General features: G+C 52.1%; 1 protein-coding gene across 1 annotated transcript in view; it reads left to right on the top strand.

The window, feature by feature from the left end:
* Nucleotides 1–13,442, top strand: part of LOC132539739 (dipeptidyl aminopeptidase-like protein 6) — a 211,967-nt gene that overhangs the window by 180,092 nt on the left and 18,433 nt on the right. The gene's annotated exons all lie outside the window — the stretch shown is intronic.

The raw sequence follows: 13,442 nt of genomic DNA, 5'->3' as shown, positions 1-13,442 counted from the left end.
CAAAGCCAAACAAATTGTTGACCAATCATGAACCTAAAGGCTGGAATAGTGCAGATGAAGATTTTGGGGGGGTCTCCATTCTGTAGATAGCTAGTAGGCCTATTTTAGTTATATTACAAAGGGCCCATGGCTATATTAGTTTTTTGTTTTGTTTTGCTGACATCTGATATGCAGGTGGATCCAAGTTATTGTCTGGGGAGATGATGTCATGGCTGGAAAAGGAACAGAAAGCTGGATCAGGGAAGAGAGTAGCTCCCTAATATGGGAAAGAGGTATAAATACTGTTGACTGTAAACCCCACAGATTTGATGTGATCTGGGGCCCATATTCAGCTTAGGAGCCTGTGTGACCTCTGCATCCCTGTAGATCTGAGCTCACATTCCGTGGTCATGAGTAGGAACATTCCAAGCTGCCCCAATATCCACCCATCTTCCTCAGGTGGAGCATAGAGTATGTTGTCCAGCCTCCCTTCAGAGGATGGAACATTCTCTACCATTGTTGATCCAAGTTGAGGGCAAGGTCCTATGGAGGCCCACAAAGGGATCTATTTTGTTGTTCCTGATGGAGATGACCTGTAACAATGGAAAGAGGGATTTATTCGAGGTCGAGGCCCATCATGTCTGTGTGGGAATCTCAGGACTCCCCGATTAGGGCCCCAGCTGCTGGGGTGGCCTGATAGTGAGTCAGCGTTAGGGGCTAGACTGTTTAATGGAGAACGGAGGGTCTCTAGTGAGAATGGGGTTGGGCAACATGGGTTGAAACAGAGGAATGAGGCTGAAACACCTCGTTCACCACACCCAGAAGCCGCTCCAGGCCAGGCGGTGACGCACCCAGCGAATCGCACGCAGTGCTGAGCGCAAGGCCCTCGAGGAGGCCGTGACGAGCCCGGAGTTGGCGCCACCATCTCGATTCACTACACCCACACGCCCTCCGCCGCCCGCTGGAGGCCCGGGGCTCCCCACGACTGTCGCCTCCCCCGTGAGGAGAGGCATCACTCCGTCTCGAACGCCTCTAACTCAACATCGGGGCTCGTGGCTCCTTGGCCTCAGCCCAGCAGCAGGGCTGCTATGTCCGGGGCCTGTTCCCGACTCCTCCTTTTCCTCTGAGACCTGAGTGCGGGGTGGACTCCAGGCTCTGTGTATTTCTTCTTCTTTTATCTCTTTATTCATTTATTTATATATTTATTCATTATTGCATAGAGACAGAGAAATTGAGCGAGGAGGAGACGACAGAGAGGGAGAGAGACAGAGAGACACCTGCAGTCCTGCTTCACTATTTGTGAAGCTTCTCCCCTGAAGGTGGGGACCAGGGGCTTGAACCTGGGTCCTTGCACATTGTGACATGTGCGTCAACCAGGTGCACCAATTCTCTGTGAAATTCTTTGCTTATAATTTTATTGGAGGATTTAATGGTTTTCAATAAGTACAGATGTTGGCACCTGGAGGCAGCTTCTCATCTCACTGAGATAGGTGTCTCCCCACCCCAGCCCAAGGCCTCCTCCACCATCAGCACCAGGACCTGAAAGCCCCCTCCCCCCAGAGTCCTTTACTTTGGGGCAAGACACCAAACCCAGTCCACATGTTCTGCTTGCTGTTTCCCCTTCTGTTCTGATTTCTCCACTTCTGTCCCTGAGTGTGATCAGCCCATGTGCTTCCTTCTCTTTCTGACTGATCTCACTTCACTGGATTTCTTCAGGCTTTATCCAAGATGAGGGGATGAAGGTGACTCCATCCTTCTTCACAGCTGACTAGTATTCCACTGTGTATCTAGACCACAGCTTCCTCAGCCACTCAGCTGTTGTTGGACACCTGGGTGGTTTCCAGGTTGTGGCTGTTACACATTGTGCTGTCTTCTACACTGCTGGTGGGAACGTCAGTGGTCCAGCCCCTGTGGAGAGCAGTCTGGAGACTCTCAGAAGCTAGAAGTAGACCTGCCCTGTGACCCTGCAGTTCCTCTCCTGGGGATGGAGCCTAAGCCTCTGTGAATCTATTTATTTTTCTATTTTATTTAATAGAATAGAGAGAAATTGAAAGATGCAGAGGAGATAGGGAGAGAAACAGACAGATACCTGCAGCCCTGCTTCACTGCTCGTGAAGCTCCCCCCCTGCAGGTGGGGACTGGGGGGCTCGAACTCAGATCCTTGCACATAGTTAAGGCTGTCTCTGTGAATCTTAAGGGACTGAGTGACTAAATAGCAGTTAAGCATGTGAAAGGGCTTGGGCTAACCCCATCTCTCACTGATCTGGGATTAGTGGCATATCCTCTCTCTCTCTCTCTCTCTCTCTCTCTCTCTGTGTCTTATTATGATGATTAATCTTATCATCCCACGTCAGCTGCACAGTGTCACACAAAACAGGCTGAGCTCCTGTCCGGTGCAGGTGGGGGAGGGCAGAGCCAGCAGCCAGCCCGTCCCACACTCCCCGTGGGGCTCTGACTCCCGGTGCCCTGGCTGCTTAGGACCCCAAAGTCGTCACCAAGGGCAGCGGCGCCTCTGGCTCCGTGTCCGCTTGACCCAAGGGTGGCCGCAGGTGAGCGTCACGGCTCCTGATGCTGATCCCTTCACCCTTCTCCTCGGGGACCTGCCAGTCGCTGGTCCGCGCCAGACACGCTGTAATCACACCCCGTTCTCTTGCCGTCTGTCCCGGCCACCGCTCGGGACCGTGCAGCCACCAGCCCCCCGTCACATGAGGTCCCCGGGCTCCCAGCGGCTTCAGCCAGGTGGTGTGAACAGCCTGGGCCATTGCCAAATGCTGGGCTTCGGGTCCCACCCCCGTCAGCGAGGTTCAGCACACAGATTCCCATAAACGAGAGAGACGTGGGGCCAGCTGGTGGTGCGCCCTGTTCAGTGCACGAGGCCCCCGGTTCTAGGCCCCGGTCCCCACCTGCAAGGGAAGGAAGCTGCATGAATGGTGGAGCAGGGCTGCAGGTGTCTTTATGTCTATCTGTCTCTCTTCCTCTCTGTCTCACCCTCCCCTCTCAGTTTACCTCTGTCCTGTCAAAGTGAAATAGGAAGAAATCGAAAATTAAAAAAGGAACAAATGGCCTCCAGGAGCAGTGGGTTCATAGGGCTGGCACTGAGCCCCAGCGATAACCCTGGAGGCAAAAAAAAAAAGGAAGGAAGGAAGGGAGGGAAGAGAAAGAAAGAAAAGAAGGGAGAAAGAAAAAGAAAGAAAAAAGGAAGAAAGGAAGGAAGAAAGAGAGAGAGAGAGAGAGAGGAAAAGGTACTTTACATGCCCAGAACTTTCGTTGAGACCCTGCTAAAAGGTGGTGGTCTGCCACTGTCGTCCTCACCCAGCAGAGACCCGCCCTCCGCCACCTGCAGCCCCGTGTGTCTGCTCTCGTATCTGCCGCGTGTCTGTCGCTAGGCATCTTCCCGTGACAGTGGGGGACCGTCCCGCGGTGACACGTGGCCGTCCTGTCCCTGGCCGTGTGACTGAGGCTGAAAGAGCTCAGGCCTGGCTTTGAAGGCCGCACCTGAGGCTGAACCCCGGCACAAGCGTTTGCTCAAGACCGACAGCAAAGAAGACGCTCAATAAAGAGCAGTGCAGACTCACAGGCCTGAGGCTCTGAGGTCCCAGGTTCAAGCCCCAGCACCAACAGCCAGAACTGAGCAGGACTCTGGCTAAAAAATAATGATAATAAAATAACGTATCTTTAGTGAGATAGACAGAATGGTGTGGCTGGGAGGTATCATAGTGACCAGAATCTGGTGCATAGCCCATGTCCAGCGGAGAAGCAATGACAGAAGCTAGAACTCCCACCTTCTGCTCCCCAATGATGATAAAATAACGTATCTTTAGTGAGATAGACAGAATGGTGTGGCTGGGAGGTATCATAGTGACCAGAATCTGGTGCATAGCCCATGTCCAGCGGAGAAGCAATGACAGAAGCTAGAACTCCCACCTTCTGCTCCCCAATGATAATAAAATAACGTATCTTTAGTGAGATAGACAGAATGGTGTGGCTGGGAGGTATCGTAGTGACCAGAATTTGGTGCATAGCCCATGTCCAGCGGAGAAGCAATGACAGAAGCCAGAACTCCCACCTTCTGCTCCCCATAGAGAATTTGGGTCCCTGCTCCCAGAGGGATAAAGAACAGGGGAGCTTCCAATGGAGGGGATGGGACAGGGACTCTGGTGATGGGAGCTGTGTGGGGTTGTAGCCCTGTGATCATTTTTTTTTAATTTCTTTATTGGGGAATTAATGTTTTACATTCGACAGTAAATACAATAGTTTGTACATGCATAACATTCCCCAGTTTTCCATATAACAATACAACCCCCACCAGGTCCTCTGTCATCCTTCTTGGACCTGAATTCTCTCCACCCACCCACCCCAGAGTCTTACTTTGGTGCGATACTCCAATTCCATTTCAGGTTCTACTTGTATTTGCTCTTCTGATCTTGTTTTTCAACTTCTGCCTGAGCCCCTGAGATCTTACAGTCTTGTTGATCATTAATAATTATTTTAGCAATAATAATAATAAGGCTAAGGAGACAGCACAGTGGTTCTACAAAAAGACACTCCTGCCTGAGGCTCTGAGGTCCCAGGTTCAATCCCCAGCTCTACCATCAGCCAGAGCTCAGCAGGGCTCTGGGGGCTTAATAAAATAAGTCTTACAAATAAAATGTACACATCTTCCGCATAAGTGTCCCTCCTCCCTCTCTCCTCTTCCTCTCTCAGTCGCTGTCTGCTTCTATTGAAAAAAAAAGAAGAAAACAAAAAATCAAACACTAATAAAGTAACAGCTAACAGCCGTGACACGGAGAACCGGCCGCGTGTTCATGAAAAGTGCGTCCCGGCCTTGGAATCCCAGCAGGCAGTGGCCGCCACCGGGCCGGGGAGTCTGCCCAGCGCTCCGCTGCACTGAGAGGCAGCCCCGCGAGTCGCACTGTGGCGGCTCCTGCAGGGCAGATGGCAGCTCCTCAGGGTCCTGGCTTAGTGGCCCTCAGCTAAGGGTTCCAGAAAGATCTTCAGCCACCGGCCGCTTCTCGTCACCCAAGCTTCCTTCAGCCCACCCACTTATTTGCTTCCTCTCTCTCTCTCTCTCTCTCTCTATCCTGTGAGAGATTTGAGTGACTTACAAAATTACTAGGTGACAGGGTACGGTTCCACCGTCTCCACCCCCAAAGTTCTGTGTCCCCGGTCCCTCCACTGGAAACTGCCGTGGTCACAGACACGGGCCGACTGTCTCTCTATAAATAGATTTCATCTGTGAATTACCTTTTTATTTGTATGTATTTTACTTTATTTCTGGACTTATGAATGACTTTTTACTAGTGATTTAATATTGACTTACCATTTATAAGCTAACAGGGTCTAACCCCACCCCATTCCCACCCCCAGAGCTCTGTGTCCCCACTCCCTCCACTGGAACCTGCAGTGGTTCTCCCAAGGTCACAGCTGTGGGCTGACTTTATATCTACCACCACCTATAACTAAAACTATATATCTTTAAATATAATTTAATGTTTGGGCTTATGAATTAATTTTAATCTAAATACATATTTGATTCATGTTTTTACATTTATGAATCATTTATATATATATATTCCCATTTGTTTTTATTTTGGGATTTTTGAATCACTTTATGAGTGATTTAATATTGATTTACAAAATTAAAAGATCACAGGGGCCTAATTCCACCCTGTTCCCACCCCCAGAGCCCTGTGTCCCCATCCCCTCCACTGGAAACTGCAGTGGTTCTCCCAAGGTCACAGGTGTGGGATGACTATGATTTCTACAACTATCTGTCTATATTTGTAGGTATTTGCCCTTTTTTTAAAAAGTCCCACTCTTTCCCTTTCCATGTCACACCTACCCCTGTTAGTACTTCCAAATGTCCCTCCCTTTGTCCTCTTCTCTCTCCAGGTCCTGATGGAGTTGGGGCTCAGAGCCCTCTGGGCATCTTCCCCTGACATTTCTCCCCCTCTGGGAGCAGGGACCCAAATTCTCTATGGGGAGCAGAAGGTGGGAGTTGTGGCTTCTGTCACTGCTTCTCCGCTGGACATGGGTGTTGGCAGGTGGATCCACACCCCCAGCCTGTCTCTGTCTGTCCCTAGTGAGGCAGGGGTCTGGGGAGGGGAGATTCCAGGATACATTGGGGTCGGGAAGTCTGGTTGGCATCATGGTAGCATCTGCAACCTGGTGGCTGAAAAGAGAGTTAACATGCTACACCGGAGGAAGATGGGTCAATATTGGGACAGCCTGGAATGCTCCTCCTCATGACCACAGAATGTGAGCTCAGATCTACAGGGATGCAGAGGTCACACAGGCTCTCCTATGCTTTATCCCTCTGGGAGCATAGACCCAAATTCTTTATGGGAGCAGAAGGTGGGAGTTGTGGCTTCTGTCATTGCTTCTCCGCTGGACATGGGTGTTGGCAGGTGGATCCACACCCCCAGCCTGTGTCTGTCTGTCCCTAGTGGGGCAGGGCTCTGGGGAGGGGAGGCTCCAGGACACACGGGTGAGGTTTCGCCTGTGACGTCATGGGTGTCTGCCTTTGGGACTGTCATGTTTCCGTGGTTTTGAGAGATGGCAAAGGGATGCTGGGCCTTGGAGGTGGGTGTGGTGCACCTTGAGGTCAGACTCCCAAACTCACAGCTGCAAGGAAGCCGCTGGAAATGTGGTGGGAGGCAGTGCCGCCCAGTGGCTGAAGGCAGACATGGCAGCGACCACAGCCTTGCGGCCTCTGCCCAGGTTGTAAGGCGACACTTAAGAGACTGTGTGTCTCCTGGACAGAGTGGGAAGGAATCCTGGGGAGTGAGGTCAGCCAGAAAGAGAAGGAGGCAGATGGGCTGATCTCACTAAGGGACAGAAGTGGAGAAATCAGAACAGAAGGGGAAACACCAAGCAGAATGTGGACTGGGTTTGGTGTCTTGTCCCAAAGCAAAGGACTCTGGGTAGTGGGGGGGGGGGGGGGCTCTCAGGTCCTGGTGCTGATGGAGGAGGAGGCCCTGGGCTGGGGGGGGGGGGGGTTTGCAGAAAACAGAAGCGTGACACATGGACCCACAGCTGTATTGATTGTAAACCATGAATCCCCCCTCCCAATAAAAGTTGAAAGAAAAGGAATGTTAAACAGAAATAGAGTGCCCAGGACAGAGTCCCTCTGGGTGGTAGCTGGGCGTCTGACTTCTCCATCTGGGCTGTGAATCCTGGTGGTTATGGGATGCCTGGCGCCACCCAGATCGTGAACTGAGCGCCGGCTGGTCCCCTTGGTGGGCACACAGCTCCCCCTGCCAACGCCCACAGCCCTGCGATGATGTCTTACACGTGCTTGGATACTATTGGGGGGGGGGGAGGAGAGGGTGAAAGAGAGGAGAGAAAGAAGAGAGAGAGAGGGAGAGAGTGAAAGAGAGGAGAGAAAGACAGGAGAGAGGGAGAGAGAGGAGGAGAGGGGGAAAGGGAGAGAGGAAGAGAAAGAGAGAGAGGAAGAGAGGGGGAGAGAGAGAGAGAGAGGAGGAGCGAGAAAGAGAAGAGAGAGAGAGAGAAGCTGACAGGAAGCGCAGAAAGATGAGCTGAGGGGACCTCATCTTCATGGAATATTCTAGTCTGTCCCTCTCCTTCATCCGGAAGACCACATACCGCCCCAGACCGCAGCGCAGAATTTCAGACCTGCTCTAAAAATAGGCTTCCCCACTACAAATGGCCGAGAGTGTTTCCTTCTCATTCAGCAGCACGGAGTCAAAGGGCCAGCTTGTGAGTGGAGGCCAGAGCAGGGCTTCATCTCTTCTCGGCTGGGAGAACCTGTCAGCATGAGAGGAGTCCGCGGAGGGAACCACCCACCGGCCTTGCCCGGGACCCAGGACATGTCCTGGGGGGGGGGGGGGTGGAGGGAGACTGGAGTTCGTGGCCCTTGACAGAATCAGGAAGCTGTGCTACAGACGGGAGCGGCCGCAGCCCTGGGGGTGATCTGCATTCTGTTTTCTGCATCTTTTTCTTCCTTTTTTTTTTTTTTTGTTGCCCTTGGCATTGGATTTATTGTTGTCATTGCTGTTGTTGTTGTTGGATAGGACAGAGAGAAGTGGAGAGAGGAGGGGAAGACAGAGAGGGGGAGAGAAAGACAGACACCTGCAGACCTGCTTCACCGCCTGGGAAGCGACTCCCCTGCAGGTGGGGAGCCGGGGGCTGGAACCACATCCTGACGCCGGTCCCTGCGTTTTCCGCCACCTGCGCTTAACCCGCTGCGCTACCGCCCGACTCCCTTTTCTCTTTAGGATAAATCTTATTTTTATTGAAGCTTTTTCCTTTACTGAGGCTAACAAACCACAGTGCAGCTGGGCACAGGAGGGCAGCTCCCACTTCCCCCGGGGAAGGACACTTACCCCAACTCGGGTCCTGGCCCTCCGCCCTGCACCAGGACCCCTGAGGCCCCCCGACCCAGCCAGCCCCTCCCTGCCCACCTGCCCCAGTTCTGCTTTGCTTCCCCTTTATTTCTTTGTTGCTTATTATCATTATCATTATTTATTATTTATGATCATTGTTGTTGTTACTGGGGGCTAGTGGCTCACAGTGTAGCCTCTAACACATAGGTGCAGCCTCTCATCTCCCCTTGACACTGGTCTAGGAGACAAACCAGGACCCCAGTGTGTCTTCACCCTGCCCCCTCCCTCCTTCCCAGAGTCCTCTGCTTTGACGCCAGACGCCACCCCCAGCCCCAGTTTCACCTGTGTTTCCCTGATTGTCTTTTGTTCTCAAGTGTGTTTGAAAGTGAGATCATTCGGCCTTGGTCTCTCTCTTTCTGCTGGAGAGGCTGTGGGGGAAAGGGCCTCTCCTGCCTGCTGGTGAGGATGCAGGTTGGCCCAGGCCCTGGGGAAGACAGTCTGGTGGTGGGCACAGTGTGGAATTACGTCGCTGTTCTCATGTTATCAGTCGGCACTAAAGCACAACAAAAAGCCTAGCAGCTTTCCCCACAGCCCAGTATCTGGACGGTATGAAAGTCTGCCCCTGGAGCAGTTCTTCATGTTTGTTAGACTTTGGATCTTGGATCTCCTCTGAAGTGAACGGCTTGTTCATATCCTCTGCCCACTCGAGCTCCGCTTCCCCAGAGCCCTGTCCCACTAGGGAAAGAGAGAGGCAGACTGGGAGTATGGATCCACCTGTCAACGCCCATGTTCAGTGGGGAAGCAATGACAGAAGCCAGACCTTCCACCTTCTGCACCCCACAATGACCCTGGGTCCATGCTCCCAGAGGGATAGAGAATGGGAAAGCTGTCAGGGGAGGGGATGGGATACGGAGATCTGGTGGTGGGAATGGTGTGAAGCTGTACCTCTCTTATCCTATGGTTTTGTTAATGTCTCCTTTCTTAAATAAATGTTTTAAAAAAGAAAAGAAAAAGAAAGTCTTCCCCCAGCCCCTCCCCCCCCCCCCCCCCCCGTTCCTCACACCCCCGCCCGAGCAGGCCTCTGGATTGCAACTTCAGTGCTGCCTTCTGTGACAAGGGGCAGAACAAGCCAGGCGGGGCCTGGGGCGGGCAGGAAAGGCGTCCCTGGACATGACCACCAGGTCGCCCACCTCCCCGACTGCCCTCCGAGGGTGGATCTCCGCCTGTCTTCTGCGCTGATGCGTCTGCGGGCAGTTGGGTGCCAGTGTGACAGGCTGGATGGGATCCGTTTGGCAAATTCACAGTGTGTCCATACTCCCAGCCTGTCATGTTGTGGAATATAAAAAGTACTCCGACTTGGGGGCCGGGCGGTAGCACAGCGGGTTAAGCACAGGTGGCGCAAAGCAGCAAAGCACAAGGACTGGCGAAAGGATCCCAGTTCGAGCCCCGGCTCCCCACCTGCAGGGGAGTCGCTTCCCAGGCGGTGAAGCAGGTCTGGAGGTGTCTGTCTTTCTCTCCTCCTCTCTGTCTTCCCCTCCTCTCTCCATTTCTCGCTGTCCTATCCAATAACAACAACAATAATAATAACCACAACAACAATGCAACAAAAGAGGAAAAAATAGCCTCCAGGAGCAGTGGATTCCTGGTGAAGGCACTGAGCCCCAGCAATAACCCCGGAAGCAAAAAAAAAAGGGGGGGGAGAGATTCTCTGATCAACGCGCCTTAGAGCAGCTTGGGGGGGGAGAGAGATTCTCTGATCAACGCGCCTTAGAGCAGCTTGGGGCTGAGCAGATTTCTTATGTCACAAGAAATGAAACTTTGTCCTTCTTCATGGGGAGTGAAGTACTCAGACTTCACATTGTAACCCCTAGCACATCTACTGAGATGCAAATAAATGTAGCTAAAAATAGGGGAAGTAGACTTGTCTTAGAGATCCAGGCAGGAAAACCTAGCTCAGAGACATGGAGCTGAGGGAAATAACAGAAAACAGAGAGGACCATGACGGGACCATGACGGGCCCAAGCCGGCCCCCTCCATGATCTGATTAAGGCAACATCTGGTCCCCTCACAGGATGTCTGAGGCTATAAACACGCCTTGATGAGTTACAGAAATTTCGTGCCGTGTGGGAAATAGCCTTGGACCCAACAAACTTAAATTAACAATCTATAAAAATAAGACCAGAATAATTTTCCGCGTTTGGAAATTGAGATCTTTTTGAATAACCACTGAGCCAGGCAGACATTACAGGGAGAATCATAGCTGAATAATCATAGAATCCGTCCTTTTAGACTTTGGGAGCTGAGGCCGACATCCTCCAGGGAGAGATGTCATGGTTTTAATAGTCGTATTAGAAGAGGTGGAAAAATCAGACCAAAGATCCAAGTGCCCACCTGAACAAACGAGGGAAAGAAGCTAGAGACTGCAAGCCGGAGCAAGATGAAGACAGGAAGGAAAGGAGAGGACTGGAAGGAGAATGAGGGGGAGCGGTGGTCACGGGAAGGTGGCAGGAAGCCCCGGGACCTCAGCGCCTGTGGGTGGGGGAGGGAGCCCGGAGGACCCAGAGTTGGCCGCACGAGGACGGGTGCAGAGAGGCTCAGAACCGCCGTCCCTAGAGAGAGAGACGGTCTCCCCTGACGCAGGAGGAGGAGGAGGAGGAGGAGGAGGAAGACGTGTCTTTCTGCTTTCCCCGATTTCTTTGTTCTTTTCCGAATCATTGAAAGGGGGGTGCTAACAGCTTCCAGCACAGCGTTCACACATGGGCACAGCTTCTCATCTCCCCGTGACAGGCGTCTGCAGACCCTCTCCCCCAGCCCAGGGCCTCCTCCTCCATCAGCACCAGGACCTGAGAGCCCCCCACTACCCAGAGTCCTTTGCTTTGGGGCAAGACGCCAAACCCAGCCCACGTTCTGCTTGGTGTTTCTCCTTCTGTTCTGATTTCTCCACTTCTGTCCCTGAGTGAGATCAGCCCATCTGCCTCCTGCTCTTTCTTTTTTTTTAATTTATTTATTTATTCCCTTTTGTTGCCCTTGTTGTTTTATTGCCGTCGTTACTATTGTTATTAATGTTGTTGTTGGATAGGACAGAGAGAAATGGAGAGAGGAGGGGAAGACAGAGAGGGGGAGAGAAAGACAGACACCTGCAGACCTGCTTCACCGCCTGGGAAGCGACTCCCCTGCAGGTGGGGAGCCGGGGGCTCAAACCGGGATCCTTGCGCAGGTCTTTGTGCTTTGTGCCACCTGCGCTTAACTGGCTGCGCTACTGCCCAGCTCCCCATTCTTCTCTTTCTGGATGAGCTCACTTCACAGGATTCCTTCTAATTCCAGTCAAGAGGAGGGGAACAAGGTGAATTCTTCATTCTTCACAGCTGAGTAGTATTCCACTGTGTATCTAGACCACAGCTTGCTCAGCCACTCAGCTGTTGTTGGACACCTGGGTTGCTTCCAGGTTGTGGCTGTTACACATTGTGCTGCTGTGAACACAGGTACACACAGATCTTTCTGGATGAGTGTGTTGTGTTCCTGAGGATCTATCCAGGAGAGGAATTGCAGGGTCCGAGGGCAGGTCCACTTCTAGCTTCTGAGAGTCTCCAGACTGCCCTGCACAGGGGCTGGACCACTGACATTCCCACCAGCAGTGAGGAGGCTCCTTTGTCCTCACAGCCTCTCCAGCATGTGGTCACCGTCCTCTTCCCCACAGTCTCACTTGGTGGAAAGCAGCTCAGTGAGTGCTGACAGGAGGGTCACTTTATGTGGCTAGAGACGGGTGGAGGAGACAGCTCAGCTAACAGAGTGCAGGTCTGGCTTGTGTGAGGCTCCCCTGCTGCCTTCTGTCTGTCTGTCTTATGAAGCTCTCTCTTTTTTTTTCTTGCCTCCAGGGTTATTGCTGGGGCTCGGTGCCTGCACCACAAATCCACTGCTCCTGGAGGCTATTTTTTTTCCCTTTTGTTGTCCTTGGTTTTTTGTGTTTTTTTTTTTACCATTGTTGTGGTTATTATTATTGTAGTTATTGATGTCATCATTGTTGGATAGGACAGAGAGAAATGGAGAGAGGAGGGAAGACAGAGGGGGAGAGAAAGACAGACACCTGCAGACCTGCTTCACCGCCTGTGAAGTGACTCCCCTGCAGGTGGGGAGCCGGGGGCTCGAACCTGGATCCTTATACCGGTCCTTGCGCTTTGCACCACATGTGCTTATCCTGCTGCGCTACCGCCCGACATAAAGTCAGTATTTTAAAAAGGATGTGGGTAAATAACATCTCAGAGACTTGGCTACAAAGCGCCAGGACCATTTGGATGAATCCCGTTTGCAGGGTGTTTTCAGTCACCTGCTGTTGTGACAAGCAGCATCTCAGCTCCACACTGGCTCAGTCACTCCTGCGCCCAGAAAACAGGATTTCCCCTCCTCCTCTCCCTGTTGGATCCCTCCCCTCTCTGCCAGCAGCCTGGGCTCTCGGAGACTTTCGGCTCTGGTTCTCAGTGTTCCAGCCTTTTACTCGCAGTGTGTGTCAATCTTTTTTTTTTTTTTAATTTTATGTATAAAATGGAAACACTGACAAAACCACAGAATAAGAGGGGTACAACTCCACACAGTTCCCACCACCAGATCTCTGTGTCCCATCTCCTCCCCTGATAACTTTCCTATTCTTTATCCCTCTGGGAGTATGGACCCAGGGTCATTGTGAGATGCAGAAGGTGGAAGGTCTGGCTTCTGTCATTGCTTTCCCGCTGAACATGGGTGTTGGCAGGTGGATCCATACTCCCAGTCTGCCTCTCTCTTTCCCTAGTGGGGCAGGGCTCTGGGGAAGCGGAGCTCCAGGACACATTGGTGGGGTTGTCTGTCCAGGGAAGTCTGGTTGGCATCATGGTAGCATCTGGAACCTGGTGGCTGAAAAGAGAGTTAACATACAAAGCCAAACAAGTTGTTGAACAATCATGGACCTAAAGGCAATAATGCTGCGGATGAAGATTTGGAGTCTCCGTTTTGGAAAAAGCTAGTAGGTCTATTTTAGGCATATTAGAAGGGGGTCGTGACCAACTGTTTTTGCCTGAGCCTGGCAGCTAACATGCAGCTGCACACACGTTATTGTCTGGGGAGATGGTGTCATGGTTGGAAAAAGGA

The sequence above is a fragment of the Erinaceus europaeus genome, chromosome 8 (assembly GCF_950295315.1).
Source record: "Erinaceus europaeus chromosome 8, mEriEur2.1, whole genome shotgun sequence".
Taxonomy (NCBI): Eukaryota; Metazoa; Chordata; class Mammalia; order Eulipotyphla; family Erinaceidae; genus Erinaceus; species Erinaceus europaeus.
This window is presented reverse-complemented; position numbering and strand designations above follow the sequence as displayed.